The sequence below is a fragment of the Triticum dicoccoides genome, chromosome 5B (assembly GCF_002162155.2).
Source record: "Triticum dicoccoides isolate Atlit2015 ecotype Zavitan chromosome 5B, WEW_v2.0, whole genome shotgun sequence".
NCBI lineage: Eukaryota > Viridiplantae > Streptophyta > Magnoliopsida > Poales > Poaceae > Triticum > Triticum dicoccoides.
In genome coordinates this window covers 363,361,117-363,382,948 of record NC_041389.1, presented here as the reverse complement: position 1 = coordinate 363,382,948, position 21,832 = coordinate 363,361,117, and the positions used below count along the sequence as shown (strand labels likewise).

The following is a 21,832-nucleotide window of genomic DNA, read 5'->3' as shown; positions in this document are numbered from 1 at the left end:
CATATGGTTCGGAGTGACACTTGCGTAGGATCTGTTCCTGTTCATGTTTAGGTACACAACGTCTAATATCACCATCTACTCCTTCTTTATAAAGGTGTGGGTCATCCTAGAAGTAATGTCTTAAATCATAAAAGAACTTTTTCTTTTGCTGGTATGCGAAACTAGGTTGTATAAATTTAGCAACAATGTAATTAGCATAATCAGCATACCATGGAGCAGTATGAGAAACATTAATGACCGCTAATTGTTCATCAGGAAAGCTATCATCAATAGGTAGTGGGTCAACAAGAACATTCTCTAACCTAGACAAGTTTTCTGCAACGGGGTTCTCAGCTCCCTTTCTATCAATAATATGCAAATCAAATTCTTGAAGCAAGAGAACCCATCTAATCAGTCTAGGTTTAGCATCTTTCTTTTCCATAAGATATTTAATAGCAGCATGATCAGTGTGAATAGTAACTTTAGAATCAACAATATAAGGTCTGAACTTATCACAAGCAAATACAATTGCTAAGAATTCTTATTCGGTAGTAGCATAATTTCTCTGGGCAGTATCAAGAGTCTTAGTAGCATACTGGATAACATTTAATTTCTTATCAACTCTTTGCCCTAGAACATCACCTACAACATAATCACTAGCATCACACATAATTTCAAAGGGTAAATTCCAATCAGGTGGTCGAACAATAGGTGCAGTGATCAAAGCTTTCTTACGTATTTCAAATGCTTCTACACAATCATCATCAAAAACAAAAGGGATATCTTTTTGCAATAAATTAGTCAGAGGCCTAGAGATTTTAGAAAAGTCCTTAATGAACCTCCTATAAAAACCGGCATGACCAAGGAAACTTCTTATACCTTTAATGTCCTTGGGACACGGCATCTTTTCAATAGCATCAACTTTGGCTTTATCAACTTCAGTACCTCTTTCATAAATCTTATGCCCCAAGACAATGCCTTCATTAACCATAAAGTGGCACTTTTTCCAATTCAAAACGAGACTAGTGTCTTCACATCTCTGCAAAACTCGATCAAGGTTGCTCAAGCAATCATCAAAAGAGGATCCATAAACGGAGAAATCATCCATGAATACCTCACAAATCTTTTCACAAAAGTCAGAGAATATAGCCATCATGCATCTTTGAAAGGTAGTAGGTGCATTACATAAACCAAAAGGCATATGTCTATAAGTGAAAGTACCGAAAGGGCAAGTAAAGGTAGTTTTTGATTGATCCTCCGCTGACACAGGTATGTGAGAGAAACCAGAATAACCATCTAGAAAGCAGAAATGTGTATGTTTGGATAGTCTTTCTAGCATTTGATCAATAAAAGGTAAAGGGTAATGATCTTTCTTAGTAGCTTTATTTAATTTACGGAAATCAATTACCATCCTATAACCTGCAATAATTCTTTGCTGGGTCAATTCATCTTTATCATTAGGAACGACAGTTGTCGGTGTCAAAACCGGCGGATCTCGGGTAGGGGGTCCCGAACTGTGCGTCTAGGCGGATGGTAACAGGAGACAAGGGACACGATGTTTTTACCCAGGTTCAGGCCCTCTCGATGGAGGTAAAACCCTGCTCCTGCTTGATTGATATTGATGATATGGGTAGTACAAGAGTGGATCCACCACGAGATCAAGGAGGCTAAACCCTAGAAGCTAGCCTATGGTATGATTGTTGTTCGTCCTATGGACTAAAACCCTCCGGTTTATATAGACACCGGAGAGGGCTAGGGTTACACAGAGTCGGTTACAATGGTAGGAGATCTACATATCCGTATTGCCAAGCTTGCCTTCCACGCCAAGGAAAGTCCCATCCGGACACGGGATGAAGTCTTCAATCTTGTATCTTCATAGTCTTGGAGTCTAGCCGATGATGATAGTCCGGCTATTCGGACACTCCCTAGTCCAGGACTCCCTCAGTAGCCCCTGAACCAGGCTTCAATGACGACAAGTCCGACGCGCATATTGTCTTCGACATTGCAAGGCGGGTTCCTCCTCCAAATAATCCATAGAAGATTGTGAATGCCAGGATAGTGTCCGGCTCTATAAAATAAATTCCACATGCCACCATAGAGAGAATAATGTTTACACAAGTTCAATCTGCTGACGTATTTTGTGGCGTGACGTCACACTACTACCAAGCCTTTACTTAAATCATTTTTATTATACCACCTCAGCGCGTTTAGCAAAGTGGTTTCCTTGGCACGTCCTATTGAGGCAGAGATCGTGTTCCCCTTATTCCGGGTTTCCCATCAATACGGACGTGGGTAACCCAACCGCTCCATTGATTGCGGCGCTTGGGAGATAAGCGAGTTTTACCAGGCCAGTAGGGACGCATAGTTTCATCCGCCCATATATAAGGGGATAAGGATCCACCTCCTTTACCTACGCCTTCTTCCTCCTTTGCTTATCCATCTCCGCGCACTTGAGCTCCAGCGCCCAAGTCCGCACATCTCACCTCAACCTTCTCCAGTCATGTCCGGAGCGGGAGGCAAGTGGATGGCCTCCTCCGTTACGGAGGGGCACATCGAGAAGCTGCGCAGTGCCGGATATCTGTCTAGCGACATCGCGCCCCGGCTGAGCGACGAGGGGCAGCTCATCCCCACCCCCAGGCCCCATGAGAGGGTCGTATTTCTTCCACACTTCCTCCGCGGACTGGGCTTCCCACTTCACCCCTTTGTCCGGGGGCTCATGTACTACTATGGCCTGGACTTCCATGATCTGGCCCCAAACTTCATCCTCAACATCTCGGCGTTTATCGTCGTGTGCGAGGCCTTCCTCTGCATCCAGCCCCACTTCGGCTTGTGGCTAAAGACCTTCAATGTCAAGCCGAAGGTTGTGAAGGGCAGCCAAGCGGAGTGCGGAGGCGCCATGGTGGGCAAGATGCCCAATGTTACTTGGCTTGAGGGTGCCGTCGTGGAATCCATCAAAGGGTGGCAATCGGGGTGGTTCTACATCACCGAGCCGCGTGACCCTAAATGGGCAGCGGCCCCCAAATTCAGATCTGGCATCCCCATGCAGCTCACCTCCTGGAAAGAGAAGGGCTTGCTATGGGGTAGTTCGGAAGAGCTGACCGGACTCCAGTCCTGTCTCCATACCCTGGTGAACAAGAAGCTCAAGCTTGTCAACGTGATCCAGGTCATGCTCGTCTGCCGGATCCTCCCCTACCAGCAACGGAACTTCAATTTGTGGGAGTTTGATCCGGCACAGCACCGGACTCTGAGCGGGCTCTTCGACACGACGTACGAAGCGGCCTGGAGGGTGCTGTTCAAGGGCGCCGAAGCTCCAGCATCCGCAACCGAAGATCGCGGATTCAGCACGCAGCGTCCGGCTGGCGAGATAAGCTACATTATCCTTTATGGGACATTTGCTTTTCATACTTTGACTCTATGCGGGATCTAAACTCCCAATGCCTTTAACAGGACTGGCAGAAGACGTTCGGACAGGTTAACTGTCCGGCTCCCCTTCCAGAAGACCCAGCAGACGCCCGTCTGACAGGGCTGCTGGTCCCGGCACTTTACGTCGTGCCGGAGAAGAAGGCCAAGAAGAAGGCCACGGGAACCTGAAGGAGTTCCCGGCGTCAGGTGATATCGGACTCATCGTCCGATGACTCTGAGGCAGACTCCTCCCCTGAAGACGAGGAGGAGAAAAAAGAGGCCTCTCCCCCAGCGGGGGGAGAGAAGAAGAGGAAGGCCTCCCCGACGAGGGAGGCCGAAGGGTCCAAGAAGGGAAGGACCCTTCCCCCGGGCTGCTCCGCCAACGTTGGCAACGGAACGAGGAGTGGCCCTCAAGGGCCAAGCCCCTGGCGAGATCGTAAGTATCCGGACTCCTAGATAATTTATGATTTTCCTTTTTGCCACACGGTGTCTTTCTAATGCCGCATACAACCTGTAGTCCGGCCAAGGACGATCTTCCCGCTTCGTCGAGCGGGTCCTTGGGCACGTCGGATATGGATTCTCTTCCGACTGCCTCCACCCCCCGTGACGCTGACGACGCCGAGGTGGGATCCCGGGAAGGGACCCGCCAGGAGGAGGAAGCCCCGGAGGTGCCGCAAGGCAACCTCCCGAACTCTGCACCGGACTCCCCACCAGAACCCACAGTGGTTCTGGAGTCCGGCGAACGGCCCCTTCGTAAGAAGGGCAAGGCCGTGACACCGGCGGCCTCTGTCCAACCGGAGGCGCCGGATAACTTTCTGGAGGCACTCAACGGCGCTTCCATCGAAGAAGAACACCGCACTGTCATGAGTGCGGTGATTCAGAAGGTTCAGCTCGCCAAGAGCGGACTGACCGAAGCCTGCAGCAGCCTTCTAACAGGCTTTGAGGTAAGAATTTTAAGATATGTAATAGAATACTGCATAGACAATAGCCCCTGATGCTCGGTTCGGTGTTTGGAAAGAAAAGCCGGACTGAGGATCTAAAAAGATATATGCAGGAGTTCTAAAATATGTCAATATGGGATTGCAGGCTGCGCTGCTGACCCCTGCCGCACTGACTGCGGAGTTCAATGCTTTGAAGCAGAGCCTCGAGCGGTCCGAGAGCGAGCTCGGCCATGCCAAGAAGCAGCTCGAGGACAAGGAAGGTGAGTAACACCGTATTAAATTTGTACCTTACAGAAAAGGATTTGGTTGCAAGAGAAATAACAAGGATAACATGGGTACTACAGGGGACACAAACAAGGTGGCGACCCTGAAGGAGGCGGTGTCCGCGGCCGAACGCAATGCGGCCGCAGAACGAGCTGAGCGAGAGAAGCAGGAGGCGCGGGTGGCGGCGGTACAGCAAGGGCAATAGGCTCTCGTGGAAAAGCACGAGAGTTTGGAGCGTGACTCGAAGACTCGAGAGCCTGAGCTTGCGTCGGCTCTTGAGAGTGCCAAAGCCGCTAAGGCCGAAGCCCACAAGGCCCTCCGGGAAGTCGATGATTTGAAGAAAATAGCAGCGGGTAAGGCATTTTTCATGCAAAGCAAGCATGTGAATGTGAATTACCTATTACTTACCCGAATTCGGAGCTCTCCAGGAGCGTTCGCAGATCTGCCCCGCAGCGTGTCCGACGCTGCCGCTTTCTACCGGGCTGAGGAGGGGAGCTCGACGGAGAAGGTCTTCTGGTCTCAGTATGCCGAGGTCGGACATCCGGTGCCCCTTAGCGACCAGCTGAAGCAGCTGGTCGAGCTTCACAAGGTGGCCGAACAGGCCATGAAGGGCCTCATAGTTCGGCTGTGGCCTGGGGAGGCCATGCCTGGGAGCTACTTCAGCCTGGTGCGGCGGCTGGTGGATGCGTGTCCCTGGGTTGAAGTCGTCAAGCACTCCGCCTGCATTAAAGGTGCCCGTCGGGCCCTTGCCCGTGCAAAGGTGCACTGGGGCAGGATGGACGCTGAGAAGCTTGTGACGGACGCGCCACCGGCGGGCAAGGAGTATCGCACGCCCGAAATGTATTATAAGAGTGTCCTGAAGGGTGCCCGCATGATTGTGGGTGAGTGCTCCAAAGATGTAATATTTGAGTAGACTCGCATTTTGTTATCTTGTGCGCTGAAAACTTTGTTAATATGCGCTAAGCAACACTTGTTAATTTAAAATATTACCTTCTGTGCGGCCGCTTATCAAATCTGAGAGATGGTAAGTCGTCGGCTTCAGCCCCCATGCCACTAGTGCCGGGGTGTTCGGGATAAACTTGAGTGCTCTTGTTCCCATATTTGGGTCCGTCTAGGGAGGCGCGCAACACAACGAACAAGGCAACCGGACTTATAATGCTTGAACACTCTCACTTAGCCATAGAATTTTATAATTTTAAATCTTGGCAAAGCCCCTAGTGTTCGGAAGACCGAGTTCGGGGCGCTATCCACGCCTGGGCCGGTCAAAGCCGGTTCCTCGCTCGAAGCGGCATAAGTCTTTAGGGACTCGAAAAAACCTCTCGAACAGCGACCAGCTCTCGCCGTATCATGACGGTCAGTTTTAGCTTTCTCCACTGAGGCGCTCGCCCAGCTCAACTGGGGTGCAGTCGCAGTGGTTCTTCCAGTGCTACCTTAGCCGATACAACGGAACGTAAGGTACCAAAACATGGGAGCCGGGCAAACCCAACTATTAACCCAAGACATGATTTGGAGCCGATGCATATAATGCTATAAGTTCGGGGTGCCGCACTTGTGGAAGTGTTCGGACTTATCACACCATAATGTGGGGAATTTAAGCCCCTCGTGTATTTGGCCGTACCAGAGTGTACTGATGCAACATGTCATTAATGAACATATGTATAAGAAAGGAATGCAATTATAAGCAAAAAGCGATGCATTGTTTATTCTAGAAATACTGCCATGAATGCAGGACGATACAAATAGTGCGATAAGCAAGGGATGGGACTATTAAACATGTCCCCCTCCAGGGGTAGGCTGCGGAATGGTTTATAAAACAGATTTAATGCTCGTAATGGAGACCACCTGAGTGTTTGTCGTAGCCTTTCTCCTTCCCTGGGTGTTGCATCGTGAGTTCGGCAGATCTAATGCCGGACATGGCTTCTAGTAAATGGAGTCCTGTGGATAAGAAAAAAAAGATGACACGCTTGGGAGCCCCTGGTGTGGTTGAGCTGCACTCTGGGCCTATCATGGTCGTGCCCCTCCCCCTATGGCCATGGTATCTCCAGAGCGTAATGATGTACGCGAAGGACCAGTCTTGCAATTTTGCGAGTGCGGGGGTTGGGGCCGCATTGCTACACGTGCTCGAATCGTGCCAGGTGGTCTTGTTGTAGGTTACTATGGGCGCGCTTAGCCGTATCTGGTCGTTTAACAGCCGGATTCGAGAATTGCCTTAAGAGGCTGCTCTGTACTTCTGCCGCGAGAGCCGTTGTATGTTCCTCCGTTCGGAGGGAGCGTTCAGTGTTTCCGTTGACCGTGATGACTCCTCGAGGGCCTGGCATCTTGAGCTTGAGGTATGCGTAGTGCGGCACCGCATTGAACTTTTCAAACGCGGTTCGTCCGAGCAGAGCATGATAGCCGCTGCGGAACAGAACTATGTCGAAGATTAACTCCTCGCTTCGGAAATTATCCGGGGATCCGAAGACCACTTCAAGTGTGACTGAGTCTTTACAATTGGCCTCTACACCTGGTATGACGCCTTTGAAGGTCGTCTTTGTTGGTTTTATCCTGGAGGGGTCTATGCCCATCTTGCGCACTGTATCCTGATAAAGCAGGTTCAGGCTGCTGCCGCCGTCCATTAGGACTCTAGTGAGGTGAAATCCATCGACGATTGGGTCTAAAACCAATGCGGTGAATCCACCATGGCGGATACTAGTGGGGTGGTCCCTTCGATCAAAAGTGATTGGGCAGGAGGACCATGGGTTGAACTTCGGGGCGACTGGCTCCATCACGTATACATCCCTGAGTGCACGCTTCTGCTCCCTCTTGGGTATGTGAGTTGCGTATATCATGTTCACCGTCCGCACTTGTGGGGGGAAACCCTTCTGTCCTCTATTGTTCGGCGGCCGGGTCTCTTCCTCGTCCTCGCTATGCGGCCCCTTGTCATTGTTTTTGGTAATTAACTTGCCTGCCTGCTTGAATACCCAACAATCCCTGTTGGTGCGATTAGCTGGTTTTTCGGGGGTGCCATGTACCTGGCAAGAGCGGTCGAGTATTCGGTCCAAATTGGACGGGCCCGGAGTAGTTCTTTTGAATGGCTTTTTCCGCTGACCGGGTTTAGAGCCTCTGAATCCGACGTTGACAGCCGTATCCTCAGTGTTATTGCCGTTAACGCGGCGTTTGTTTTTGTTGCGACGCGACCTGCCATTGCGGTCCTTGGTATCGGGACTGCCAGAATTTTTGCTCAGGTTGTTACTGTGGGCTAGCCAGCTGTCCTCTCCCGCGCAGAAGCGGTCATAAGTGATGTGAGGGCTTCCATGGATTTCGGCTTTTCCTGTCCTAGGTGCCGGGCAAGCCACTCATCGCGGATGTTATGTTTGAAGGCTGCGAGGGCCTCTGCATCCGGACAGTCGACGATTTGATTTTTATTTGTTAAGAACCGTGTCCAGAACTGTATGGCCGATTCGTTTGGCTGCTGAATTATGAGGCTTAGGTCATCGGCGTCTGGTGGTCGCACATATGTGCCCTGGAAGTTGTCAAGGAATGCGGCTTCCAGGTCTTCCCAACACCCAATTGATTCTGCTAGCAAGCTGTTAAGCCAATGCCGAGCTGGTCCTTTAAGCTTGAGTGGGAGATATTTGATGGCGCGAAGATCGTCACCGCGGGCCATGTGGATATGAAGGAGATAGTCTTCGATCCAAACCGCGGGGTCTGTTGTGCCATCGTAGGATTCAATGTTCACGGGTTTAAACCCTTCGGGGATTTGATGATCCATTACCTCATCTGTGAAGCATAGTGGGTGTGCGGCGCCTCTATATTGGGCTATATCACGATGTAGCTCAAGTGAGCTTTGTCTACTCTGTTCGGCCCGGCCGGAGTTGCTGTATCCGGCGCGACGGTCGTCGTCGCGCATCGTGGGGCACCCACGCGATCTGTAGATTGATCTTGATTGTCTTGCCTTATCCTCCAATATGTCCTGCAAGTCCGGCGCATTCCCCCATGGCTTCGTACTCTTCGAGCGGTGCCGGGGTACGGTTCTAATGGAGGGTCTAAAGGCCTCTCTGTCGCGGCCACGAGGTGGTCGGTCAGCCGTATTGCACTCTGGTGATACAGGTTCATATGCCTCCTCCTCTAATCGGGGGAGCAACTTGCGTTTGGGGTAGCTTTTGGAGGGGCGTTGGAGTTCATACTCTTCGGCCGCAAGGACTTCAGTCCATCTGTGGGCTAGCAGGTCTTTATCAGCTCTAAGCTGTTGCTGCTTTTTCTTTAGGCTGTTCGCCGTGGCCATTAGCCTGCGTTTGAAACGCTCTTGTTCGACGGGATCCTCGGGCATGACGAATTCGTCGTCGTTGAGGCTCGCCTCATCTCCGGAGGGAGGCATGTAACTATCATCCTCTACCTCTTCGTCTGCCGCTCTCTCATGAGGGCTGGCTTCTCCGTCCTCCTGTGCCGAATCTTGCTGGAGGGGGTTCTCTTCGGCACTCTCTGGGGTGTTATTATCTCCGGTGTCGGAATCTCCATTCTTGCTGTGGCGGGATTTAGAGCGGCGCCGCTGACGCCGGCGCTTGGGCTGTTTCTTGGAGGAGTCTTCCTCCACTGGTTCCTCGCCATTCCCATCCTTTGGGATGTCCACCATATATATGCCGTATGACGAGGTGGTCTTCCAGTGCCCCGTAGGCGCTGGTTCTTGGTCGTCTCTGGCATCGTCGTCCATACCGTCGATGTCTTCGGAGTCGTAGTCTAGCATGTCGGTTAGATCGTCGACAGTGGCTACAAAGTGGGTGGTGGGTGGGCTTTGAATTTCTTCGTCGTCCGCATCCCAACCATCCTGACCGCAATTCGGCCAGGGCTCTCCTGATAGCAAGAGATACTTTAGCGAATTCAGAATGTCGCCAAAAGGTGAGTGTTGAAAGATGTCCGCGGCAGTGAACTCCATGATCGGCGCCCAATCAGATTCGATTGGAGGGGGCGCAGGAGGTTCGGAGTCCGGCGAGGAGTCCAGCACCTCGGAGTCACGAGCGTCGCAAGGGACAATGTCAGTATTTGGTTCCATCGCCGTAGAGGTTGCAGCCCCTGAGGCAGTGTCTAGCCACCCGTCCTCGATCTGCGTGGTCGGCTCTGAATTAAGGGTCGGAGCAGACTCATGTGCGGCCTCCAGGGCACTGTCCGGCAGCAGAGCTAAATCATGCCCATCGAGACAGTGCGGCGCGCTCGGCTGTGGCTCGAATCCATCGAAGATCAAGTCTCCGCGGATGTCAGCTGTGAAGTTTAGACTTCCAAATCTGACCTGATGGCCAGGGGCGTAGCTTTCGATCTGCTCCAGATGGCCAAGCGAATTGGCCCGCAGTGCAAAGCCGCCGAATACGAAGATCTGTCCGGGGAGAAAAGTCTCACCCTGGACTGCGTTGTTGATGATGATCGAAGGAGCCATCAAGCCTATCAGTGACGACACAGAGGAACTCTCAATGAAAGCACCAATGTCGGTGTCAAAACCGGCGGATCTCGGGTAGGGGGTCCCAAACTGTGCGTCTAGGCGGATGGTAACAGGAGACAAGGGACACGATGTTTTTACCCAGGTTCGGGCCCTGTCGATGGAGGTAAAACCCTACTCCTGCTTGATTGATATTGATGATATGGGTAGTACAAGAGTGGATCTACCACGAGATCAAGGAGGCTAAACCCTAGAACCTAGCCTATGGTATGATTGTTGTTCGTCCTATGGACTAAAACCCTCCGGTTTATATAGACATCGGAGAGGGCTAGGGTTACACAGAGTCGGTTACAATGGTAGGAGATCTACATATCTGTATTGCCAAGCTTGCCTTCCACGCCAAGGAAAGTCCCATCCGGACACGGGACGAAGTCTTCAATCTTGTATCTTCATAGTCTTGGAGTCCGGCCGATGATGATAGTCCGGCTATCCGGACACCCCCTAGTCCAGGACTCCCTCAACAGTAATACCTCCCTTCTTAGGGACGCAATGGACAGGACTTGCCCAATCACTATCAGCAACGGGATAAATTATACCTGCCTCTAGGAGCTTTAGTATCTCCTTTCTTACCACTTATTTCATCTTAGGATTTAACCATCGTTGAGGATCTCTAACTGGTTTGGCATCTTTCTCCAATTTTATTTTGTGTTGGCATAAAGTGGGACTAATGCCCTTAAGATCATCCAGAGTATATCTAATAGCAGCACGGTGCTTCTTTAGAGTTTTCAACAATCTTTCCTCTTCTTGCTCTGAAAGGTTAGCACCAATAATAACATGATATACCTTCTTTTCATCAAGATAAGCATATTTAAGATTATGAGGTAATGGTTTGAGCTCAAACACGGGATCACCCTTGGGTGGAGGGGGATCCCCTAGGATTTCAACAGGTAAGTTGTGTTTCAAAATAGGACCCTGTTGAAGGAATACTTCATCTATTTCCCTTATTTCATTCATAAACATATCATTTTCATGGTCGAGCAAATATTGTTCTAACGGATCAGTAGGAGGTACCGCAATAGAAGCAAGACCAATAATTTCATCCTTATTAGGCAATTCTTTATCACGGGGTTGTCTACTAAACTTAGCAAAATTAAACTCATGAGACATATCCCCTAAGCCAATTGTAACAACATCCTTTTTGCAATCAATCCTAGCATTAACAATATTCAAGAAGGGTCTGCCAAATATAATGGGACAAAAGTCATCTTGTGGGGAACCAAGAACAAGGAAATCAGCAGGGTATTTAACTTTCCCACACAAGACTTCGACATCTCTAACAATACCAAATGGCTTAATAGCATCTCTATTTGCAAGCTTAATTGTAACATCAATATCTTCTACCTCAGCGGGTGCAATATCATGCATAATTTCTTTATATAAGGAATGAGGTATTGCACTAGCACTAGCACCCATATCACATAAGCCATGATAACAGTGATCTCCTATTTTAACAGAAATAACAGGCATGCCTACAACAGGTCTATGTATCTTAGCATCTGGTTTAGCAATATTAGCAGTTTCACCACAGAAGTAAATAACATGCCCATCTATATTATCATCCAAGAGATCTTTAACCATAGCAATACTAGGTTCAACTTTAATTTGCTCAGGGGTGTACATGTTCTAGTATTACTCTTACGAACAACATTTGAAGCTTTAGCATGATCCTTTATCCTAACAGGAAAAGGTGGTTTCTCAACATAAGTAGTAGGAACAATAGGATCATTATAAGTGATAGTATTTTCTTCAACTGTAACAGGTGAAACTACTTTTACTTCAATGGGAGGATTATATTTAAACCACTTCTCCTTAGGGAGATCAACGTGAGCAGCAAAGGATTCACAAAAAGAAGCTACTATCTCAGAGTCAAGTCCATATTTAGCGCTAAATCCACGAAAAGCATCGGTATCCATAAAAGATTTAACACAATCAAACTTAGGTGTCATACCTGACTCCTTACCATCATCGGAACCCCAATCTTCAGAGTTGCATTTAATTCTTTCCAATAAGTCCCACTTGAATTCAATAGTCTTCAGCATATAAGAACCAGCACAGGAAGTATCAAGGATGGTGCGATCATTGAGAGAAAGCCGAGCATAAAATTTTTGAATAATCATTTCTCTTGTGAGCTCATGATTGGGGCATGAATATAACATTGACTTAAGCCTCCCCCAAGCTTGAGCGAAACTTTCTCCTTCGCGAGGCCAGAAATTATATATGTAATTACGATCACGATGAATAAGATGCATAGGATAGAACTTCTCATGAAATTCCAACTTCAATCGTTTATAATTACAAGATCCCGTATCATCACATAGCCTATACCATGTCAATGCATCTCCCTTCAAAGATAAAGGGAAGACCTTCCTTTTGACAACATCATCGGGAATACCTGCAAGCTTAAATAATCCACAAACTTCATCCACAAAGATAAGGTGTAAATCGGGGTGCAATGTTCCATCTGCTGCAAAAGGATTAGCTAGCAGTTTCTCTATCATACCCGAAGGAATCTCAAAGTAAACATTTTCAGTAGGTTCAGTAGGTTGAGCAACAACTCTTTGCTCTACTGGTCGGGGTGAAGATACCCCAAACAAGCCCCTTAAAGGATTAGTTTCCATAGTATAAAGTGACAGAAAATTTCAGCACACTATATAAATGTTTCCTTACAAAGTTCCACTCACCAAAGGCGCTTCACTCCCCAGCAATGGCGCCAGAAAAGAGTCTTGATGACCCTCAAGTATAGGGTATCTAACCTAGTCCTTTCGATAAGTAAGAGTGTCGAACAAAACGAGGAGCAGAAGGAAATGACAAGCCATTTCAGTAAGGTATTCTCTGCAAGCACTGAAATTGTTGGTAACAGATAGTTTTGTGATAAGATAATTTGTAACGGGTAACAAGCAATGAAAGTAAATAAAGTGCATCAAGGTGGCCCAATCCTTTTTGTAGAAAAGCACAAGCCTAGACAATTTCTTATAATGAGAAAAGCGCTCCCGAGGACACATGGGGATTATCGTCAAGCTAGTTTCATCACGCTCATATGATTCGCGTTCGTTACCTTGATAATTTGATATGTGGGTGGACCAGTGCTTGGGTACTGCCCTTTCTTGCACAAGCACCCCACTTATGATTAACCCCTATTGCAAGCATCCGCAACTACAAAACAAGTATTAAGGTAAACCTAACCATAGCATGAAACTAGTGGATCCAAATTAGCCCCTTACGAAGCAAGGCATAAACTACGGTTTAAGCTTCTGTCACTATAGCAACCCATCATCTACTTATTACTTCCCAATGCCTTCCTCTAGGCCCAAATAATGGTGAAGTTTCATGTATTCGACGTTCACATAACACCACTAGAGGAGAGACAACATACATCTCTCAAAATATCAAACGAATACCAAATTCACATGACTACTAATAGCAAGACTTCACCCATGTCCTCAGGAACAAACGTAACTACTCACAAAGCATATTCATGTTCATGATCATAGGAGTATTAATATGAAATAAGGATCTGAACATATGATCTTCCACCAAGTAAACCAATTAGCATCAACTACAAGGAGTAATCAACACTACTAGCAACCCACAGGTACCAATTTGTGGTTTTGATACAAGATTGGATACAAGAGGTGAGCTAGGGTTTTGAGAGGAGATGGTGCTGGTGAAGATGTTGATGGAGATTGACCCCCTCCCGATAAGAGGACCGTTGGTGATGACGATGGTGATGATTTCCCCCTCCCGGAGGGAAGTTTCTCGGCAGAACTTCCCGGCAGAACAGCTCCGCCGGAGCCCTAGATTGGTTCCGCCAAGGTTCCGCCTCGTGGCGGCGGAGTTTCGTCCCGTAAGCTTGCTTCTGATTTTTTTCAGGGTAAAAGCCTTCATATAGCAGAAGATGGGCACCGGAGGGCCAATAGGGGGCCCAGGAGATAGAGGCGTGCCCAGTAGTGGGGGCGCCCCCACCCTCCTGGCCAGGGTGTGGGCCCCCTTTGGTATTTTCTTCGCTTAATAATTCTTATTAATTCAAAAAATGACTTCCGTTTTAGGATTTTTGTAGCTGTGCAGAATATGTTTCCAATATTTGCTCCTTTTCCAGCCAGAATCCCAGCTGCCGGCATTCTCCCTCTTCATGATAAACCTTGTAAAATAAGAGAGAATAGCCGTAAGTATTGTGACATAACGTGTAATAACAGCCCATAATGCAATAAATATCGATATAAAAGCATGATGCAAAACGGACGTATCAGTACCATCCATGCTAGTTTAATTTCTTTTTCTCGCTTTCTTCTTGTGTGTTTGATAAACCTTAAGAAAAACCAAAAAAATAGTTAGTTTACTTTTCATGCTGTAGTAGTAGTAATTAAAAGAAAACCCAAAAAGATTTCTCGTTCTTCTTTTGCTTGTTGGGAGCTTTCCCGTATAAATAGTTTTATTTCTTTTCTTTCCTTCGGGGGTCGAGAGGAGAATACCATAATGAAAATGTTTAGTGGCTCTCATATGCATGATTGTTGATTTAACCAAGAGCCCATATTACCTTGTCTTCTCCCTTGAATTGAATGCTTGCAGATTCCAGCTTAGTCCAATGCACGTGCACTATTATTATTATACACACCTTTCGGTCGTGCGAGTGAAAGGCAATAATGACGATATATGATGGACTGATTGACATGAGAGAAGCTAGTATGAACTCGACCTCTTTTGGTTTTGGAAATATGATTAGCTCATCGTTCCTGATTCAGCCTATTATGAATAAACATGTTTGCAATGACAATTAGAGATTATAGTTGCTTATGCCATGCTTAATTAGCTAGGAGCTTACAATGGTTTACCTTGCGTGCCAACATGCTATTAAAATGGTTGTGATGTGGTCTGATAGGGTGGTATCATCCTTTGAATGATTCGAGTGACTTGACTTGGCACATGTTTACGCATGTAGTTGAAACAAAATCAACATAGCCTTCACGATATTTGTGTTCATGGTGGATTATATCCTACTCATGCTTGCACTCAGTGTTGATTAATTTTAATGCATGTTCATGACTGTTGTCACTCTCTCAGTTGGTCGCTTCCCAGTCTTTTGCTAGCCTTCACCTGTACTAAGTGGGAATACTCCTTGTGCATCCAAACTCCATAAACCCAAAAGTTATCCCATATGAGTCCACCATACCTTCCTATATGCGGTATTTACCAGCCGTTCCAAGTAAATTTGTAAGTGCCAAACTCCAAACCTTCAAAATGAAATTCTGTTTTGTATGCTCGAGCAGCTCATGTATCAACTAGGGCTGTCTATATCTTCCATGTTAGGCGGGTTATTCTCAAGAGGAGTGGACTTTGCTCATCATTCACGAGAAAATGGCTGGTAACCGGGATGCCCAGTCCCATGATCAAAAGATCAAATCAAATCAAAATAATTAAACAAAACTCCCCTAGGATTGTTGCTAGTTGGAGGCACCCGTTGTTTCGGGCAATCCATGGATTGATGCTTGTTGGTGGTGGGGGAGTATAAACTTTACCATTCAGTTTGGGAACCACCTATAATGTGTGTAGCATGGAAGATATCGAGATCTCATAGTTGTTATGTTGACAGTGAAAGTATATCGCTCAAAATGTTATTCATCTCTATTTTAAAATTAAGCTCTGGCACCTCTACAAATCCCTGCTTCCCTCTGCGAAGGGCCTATCTATTTACTTTTATGTTGAGTCATCACCCTCTTATTAAAAAGCACCCGCTGGAGAGCACCGCTGTCATTTGCATGCATTACTATTAGTTTATATTGGGTATGACTATGACTGGATCTCTTTTACCATGAATTACAATGTTTAGTCAGTCCTTGATCTTTAAAGGTGCTTTGCATTTATGTTTTGCGGTCTCAGAAAGGGCTACAAAGATACCATCTTGTTATATCATATCAGGATTATTTTGAGAAAGTGTTGTCATCTGAGATTTATTATTATTGCTCGCTAGTTGATTATGCCATTGATATGAGTAAACATGAACCTAAGTGTTATTGTGAATATGGTTAGTTCATAATCTTTGCTGAAAACTTGAATGCCGACTTTACATATTTACAACAACAAAGGGAAAACAGAGTTTGTAAAAGCTTTTCTTTATCACTTTTAGTTTGTCAACTGAATTGCTTGAGGACAAGAAAAGGTTTAAGCTTGGGGGAGTTGATACGTCTCCGTCGTATCTACTTTTCCAAACACTTTTGCCCTTGTTTTGAACTCTAACTTGCATGATTTTAATGGAACTAACCCGGACTGACATTGTTTTTAGCAGAACTGCCATGGTGTTATTTTTGTGCAGAAATAAAAGTTCTCGAAATGACCTGAAAATCCACAGAGCAACTTTTCAGAATTAATAAAAAATATTGGTGAAAGAAATAGTGTCAGGGGGCCCACACCCTGTCCACGAGGGTGGGGGTGCGCCCCCTCCCCCTGGGCGTGCCCCCTGCCTCATGGGCCCCCTAGACGTCCACCGACCTCAACTCCAACTCCATATATTTGCTTTCACAGAGAAAAAAATTAGAGAGAAAGTTTCATCGCGTTTTACGATACAGAGCCACCGCCAAGCCCTAATCTCTCTCGGGAGGGCTGATCTGGAGTCCGTTCGGGGCTCCGGAGTGGGGGATTCGTTGCCTTCGTCATCATCAACCATCCTCTGTCACCAATTTCATGATGCTCACCGCCGTGCGTGAGTAATTCCATCGTAGGCTTGCTGGACTGTGATGGGTTGGATGAGATTTACCATGTAATCAAGTTAGTTTTGTTAGGGTTTGATCCCTAGTATCCACTATGTTCTGAGATTGATGTTGCTATGGCTTTGCTATGCTTCATGCTTGTCATTAGGGCCCGAGTGCCATGATTTCAGATCTGAACCTATTATGTTTTCATGAATATATGTGAGTTCTTGATCCTATCTTGCAAGTCTATAGTCACCTATTATGTGTTATGATCTGAAAACCCCGAAGTGACAATAATCGGGATACTTCTCGGTGATGACCATAGTTTGAGGAGTTCATGTATTCACTAAGTGCTAATGCTTTGGTCCGGTACTCTATTAAAAGGAGGCCTTAATATCCCTTAGTTTCCATTAGGACCCCACTGCCACGGGAGGGTAGGACAAAAGATGCCATGCAAGTTCTTTTCCATAAGCACGTATGACTATATTCGGAATACATACCTACATTACATTGATGAATTGGAGCTACTTCTGTGTCACCCTATGTTATAACTATTACACGAGGAATCGCATCTGACATAATTATCCATCACTGATCCATTGCCTACGAGCTTTTCACATATTGTGCTTTGCTTATTTACTTTACCATAGCTACTGTTACAATTACTTTTGCCACTATTACCGTTACTTCCATACTACTTTGCTACTAAATACTTTGTTGCAGATACTAAGTTACCCAGGTGTGGTTGAATTGACAACTCAACTGCTAATACCTAAGAATATTCTTTGGCTCCCCTTGTGTCGAATCAATAAATTTGGGTTGAATACTTTACCCTCAAAAACTGTTGCGATCCCCTATACTTGTGGGTTATCAATGCCTCAGTCATAGGTTCTATAAAGTATGACATGCTATGTACCAGACCAGTTGTGTGCCTTGCTATGAGTTTGGCAAGGGGGTACGATAGTGATCCAAGAGTGGATCACTGTATAGCGGTCAAACTTATCCTTAGTTACCTTAGATGACTAAGGAAGTGTTTCTCAGTTATGGAGGTGATAAAGAGTTCATCATAAAGAGGTACGTCGTTGTAAACTTTACACCAATCCTGATGACCCTGAGTCTCAATCTGGATACATATTGAAAGTGGGAGCAGTTATCTAGAGTAGCTCCATGCAGAGCATTGTAGACATAGAAAATTTGCAAAATACATATGGCTCTGAATTTAGCAGACCCGTTGACTAAACTCCTCTCACAAGCAAAACATGATCACACCTTAGTACTCTTTGAGTGTTAATCACATATCAATGTGAACTAGATTATTGACTCTAGCAACCCCTTTGGTTGTTGATCACATGGCGATGTGAACTATGGGTGTTAAAATCACATACAGATGTGAACTATTGGTGTTAAATCACATGGCAATGTGAACTAGATTATTGACTCTAGTGCAAGTGGGAGACTAAAGGAAATATGCCCTAGAGGCTTGTTATTTATATTTCCTTATATCATGATAAATGTTTATTATTCATGCTAGAATTGTATTAACCAGAAACTTAGTACATGTGTGAATACATAGACAAAAGAAAGTGTCCCTAGTATGCCTCTACTTGAATGGCCCGTTAATCAAAGATGGTTATGTTCCCTGACCATAGACATGTGTTGTCATTTGATGAACGGGATCACATCATTAGAGAATAATGTGATGGACAATACCCATCTATTAGATTAGCATAATGATCGATAAGTTTTATTGCTATTGCTTTCTTCATGACTTGTACATGTTCCTCTGACTATGAGATTATGCAACTCCTGAATACCGGAGGAACACCTTGTGTGCTATCAAACGACAACGTAACTGGGTGATTATAAAGATGCTCTACAGGTGTCTCTGAAGGTGTTTGTTGGGTTGGCATAGATCGAGATTAGGATTTGTCACTCCATGTATCATAGAGGTTTCTGTGGCCCCTCTCGATAATGCCCATCACTATAAGCCTTGCAAGCAATACTATAAGCCTTGCAAGCAATTTGCGGGATGAAGCATTACAAAACGAGTAAAGAGACTTGCCAGTAACGAGATTTAACTAGGTATGAAGATACCGATGATTGAATCTCGGGCAAGTAACATACCGATGACAAAGGGAACAATGTACTAGCCAATATTAGCATCTAGGTTCCACTATTGGTTATTGATTGGAGATGTGTCTCGATCATGTCTACATAGTCTCGAACCCGTAGGGTCCGCGTGCTTAACGTTCGATGATGATTTGTATTATGAGTTATGTGTTTTTGATGGCCGAAATTTGTTCTGAGTCCCGGATGAGATCACAGACATGACGAGGAGTCTTGAAATGGTCGAGACATAAAGATTGATATATTGGAATGTTATGTTCGGACACCAGAAAGGTTTCGGAAAGGTTCAGGCATTTCTCGGAGTACCGGGAGGTTACCGGAACCCCCCCGGGGGGATTAATGGGCCTTCATGGGCCTTAGTGGATGAGAGGAGGCAGCGGCCAGGTGGAGGTGCATGCTCCCCTAGCCCAAACCGAATTGGACTAGGGGAGGGGGCGCGGCCCCCCTTTCCTCTTTCTCCTCCACCTCTTTCCCTCTCTCCCCCTCTTGGAAAAGAAAGGGGACTCCAACGAGGATCGGGAATCCTAGTTGGACTCCCCCTATAGTTGCGCCCCTACTAGGCCGTCGGCCTCCTCCCTCCCTCCTTTATATACGGGGGCAGGGGGCACCCTGATACGTCTCCAACGTAACTATAATTTTTATTGTTCCATGATGTTATATTATCATTCTTGGATGTTTTACAATCATTTTATAGTCATTTTATATCATTTTTTGGTACTAACCTATTGATATAGTGCCCAGTGCTAGTTGCTGTTTTCTGCATGTTTTTTACATCGCGGGAAATCAATATCAAACGGAGCAAACGCAACAAAACTCCCGGAGGAGTTTTTGGGCCAGAAGACATCTAGTGGGCCAAGGAAGCACCTGGGGGTGCCTCGAGGGGAATAGCACCCACCAGGGCGCGCCAGGAGGCCGAGGCGCTCCCTGGTGGGTTGTGCCCACCTCGGGTGCCCCCTGAACCGCCTCTTTGCTCTATAAATACCCCTAATATTTCAGAAACCCTAGGAGAGTCAACGAAAATCAATTCCAGCCGCCACAGAGTCCAGAACCACCAGATCCAATCTAGATACCATCACGGAGGGGTTCACCACTTCCATTGGTGCCTCTCTGATGATCCATGAGTAGTTCTTTGTAGACCTACGGGTCCGTAGTTAGTAACTAGATGGCTTCCTCTCTCTCTCTCTCTCTCTCTCCCTCTCTCTCTCTCTTGAGTATGAATACAATGGTCTCTTGGAGATCCATATGATGTAAGCCTTTTGCAGTGTGTTTGTTGGGATCCATGAACTTTTAGTTTATGATCAGATCTATGTTTTTATCCATGAAAGTTATTTGAGTCTTATTTGATCTCTTACATGCATGATTGCTTATTGCTTCGTATTTCTTCTTTGATATTTGGGTTTTGATTTCCCAACTTGATCTATTTATCTTGCAATGGGAAGAGGTGCTTTGTAGTGGGTTCGAGCTTACAGTGCTTTATCCCAGTGACAAAAGGGGAACCGTCACGTAGGTATCGTTGCTAATAAGGATAACAAGATGGGGTCTATATCTAAATAAATACATAAATAGATCTTGTCTACATCTTGTCATCGTTCTTACTGCATTACGCCGTTTCTCCATGAACTTAATACACTAGATGCATGCTGGATAGCGGTCGATGTGTGGAGTAATAGTAGTAGATGCAGGCAGGAGTCGGTCTACTAATCTTGGACATGATGCCGATATAATGATCATTGGCTGGATATCGTCATGATTATTTGAAGTTCTATCAATTGCCCAACAGTAATTGTTTTCCCACTGTTTGCTATTTTTCTCAAGAGAAGCCACTAGTGAAACCTACGTCCCCCGGTTCTCTTTTCATCATATTTGCCTTTGCAATCTATTTTCCTTTGCATTCATTTTCAGATCTATTAAACCAAAAATACAAAAATACCTTGCTGCAATTTATTTGTTCCGTGATCTATTTATCCTATCTACCACTTTTTACCTCATGTTATTTGCCTATCTTGAGGTGTCGTACCCAAAAGTGATTGACAACCCCTTTAACACGTCGGGTTGTGAGTATTTGTTATTTGTGTGCAGGTGTTGTTTATGTGGTGTGAGGAGGTTCTCCTACTAGTTCGATAACCTTTGTCTCATCACTTAGGGAAATACCTAGCATCGCTATACTGCATCATCCCTTCCTCTTTGGGGAAATACCGACGTAGTTCTAGCAGACATCAGACTACTTCATAAATTATAGATACGTTGGAGACGTATCACCTAGTAAAGATGAAATTATTGGTCTCGCTTCTATTTTCATGCCTCCTACTGATCCTTTAGAACAATATTTGCTAGACCATGAAAATGATATGCATATGAATGAAAGAAATGAAATAGCTGGAATATTCTTTAAACAAGTGCCTGTTGAAACTCTTGGAGATCCTCTTCCACCCAAGATTGATCATGTGTTTGAGCTTAAACAATTACTTGATACTTTGAAATATGCTTATCTCGGTGAAAATAAGATATCCTATTATTATTAGTTCCAACCTTTCAGAGTATGAAGAAAAGAAATTATTAAAAATTCTGAGGAAGCACCGTGAAACTATTGGATATACTCTTGATGATCTTAAGTGCATTAGTCCCACTCTATGTCAGCATAAAATTAATATGGATCATGATGCTAAACCAGTTTTTGATCACCAGCGATGGTTGAATCGAAAAATGAAAGAAGTGTTAAGAACTGAAATATTAAAGCTTCTGGAAGCAGGTATACTTTATCCTAATGCTGATAATAGATGGTTAAGTCATGTTCATTGTGTCCCTAAGAAGGGAGGTATTATTGTTGTTCCTAATGATAAAAATGAATTGATTCCGCAAAGAATTGTCACAGGTTATAGGATGGTTATTGATTTTAGAAAATTAAATAAAGCTACTAGGAGACATCATTATCCTCTGCCTTTCATTGATCAAATGCTAGAAAGACTATC

General features: G+C 45.7%; 1 pseudogene; it reads right to left on the bottom strand.

The window, feature by feature from the left end:
- Positions 1-397: 397 nt before the first annotated feature.
- LOC119313090 overlaps positions 398-21,832 on the bottom strand; it is a 118,414-nt pseudogene continuing 96,979 nt past the window's right edge.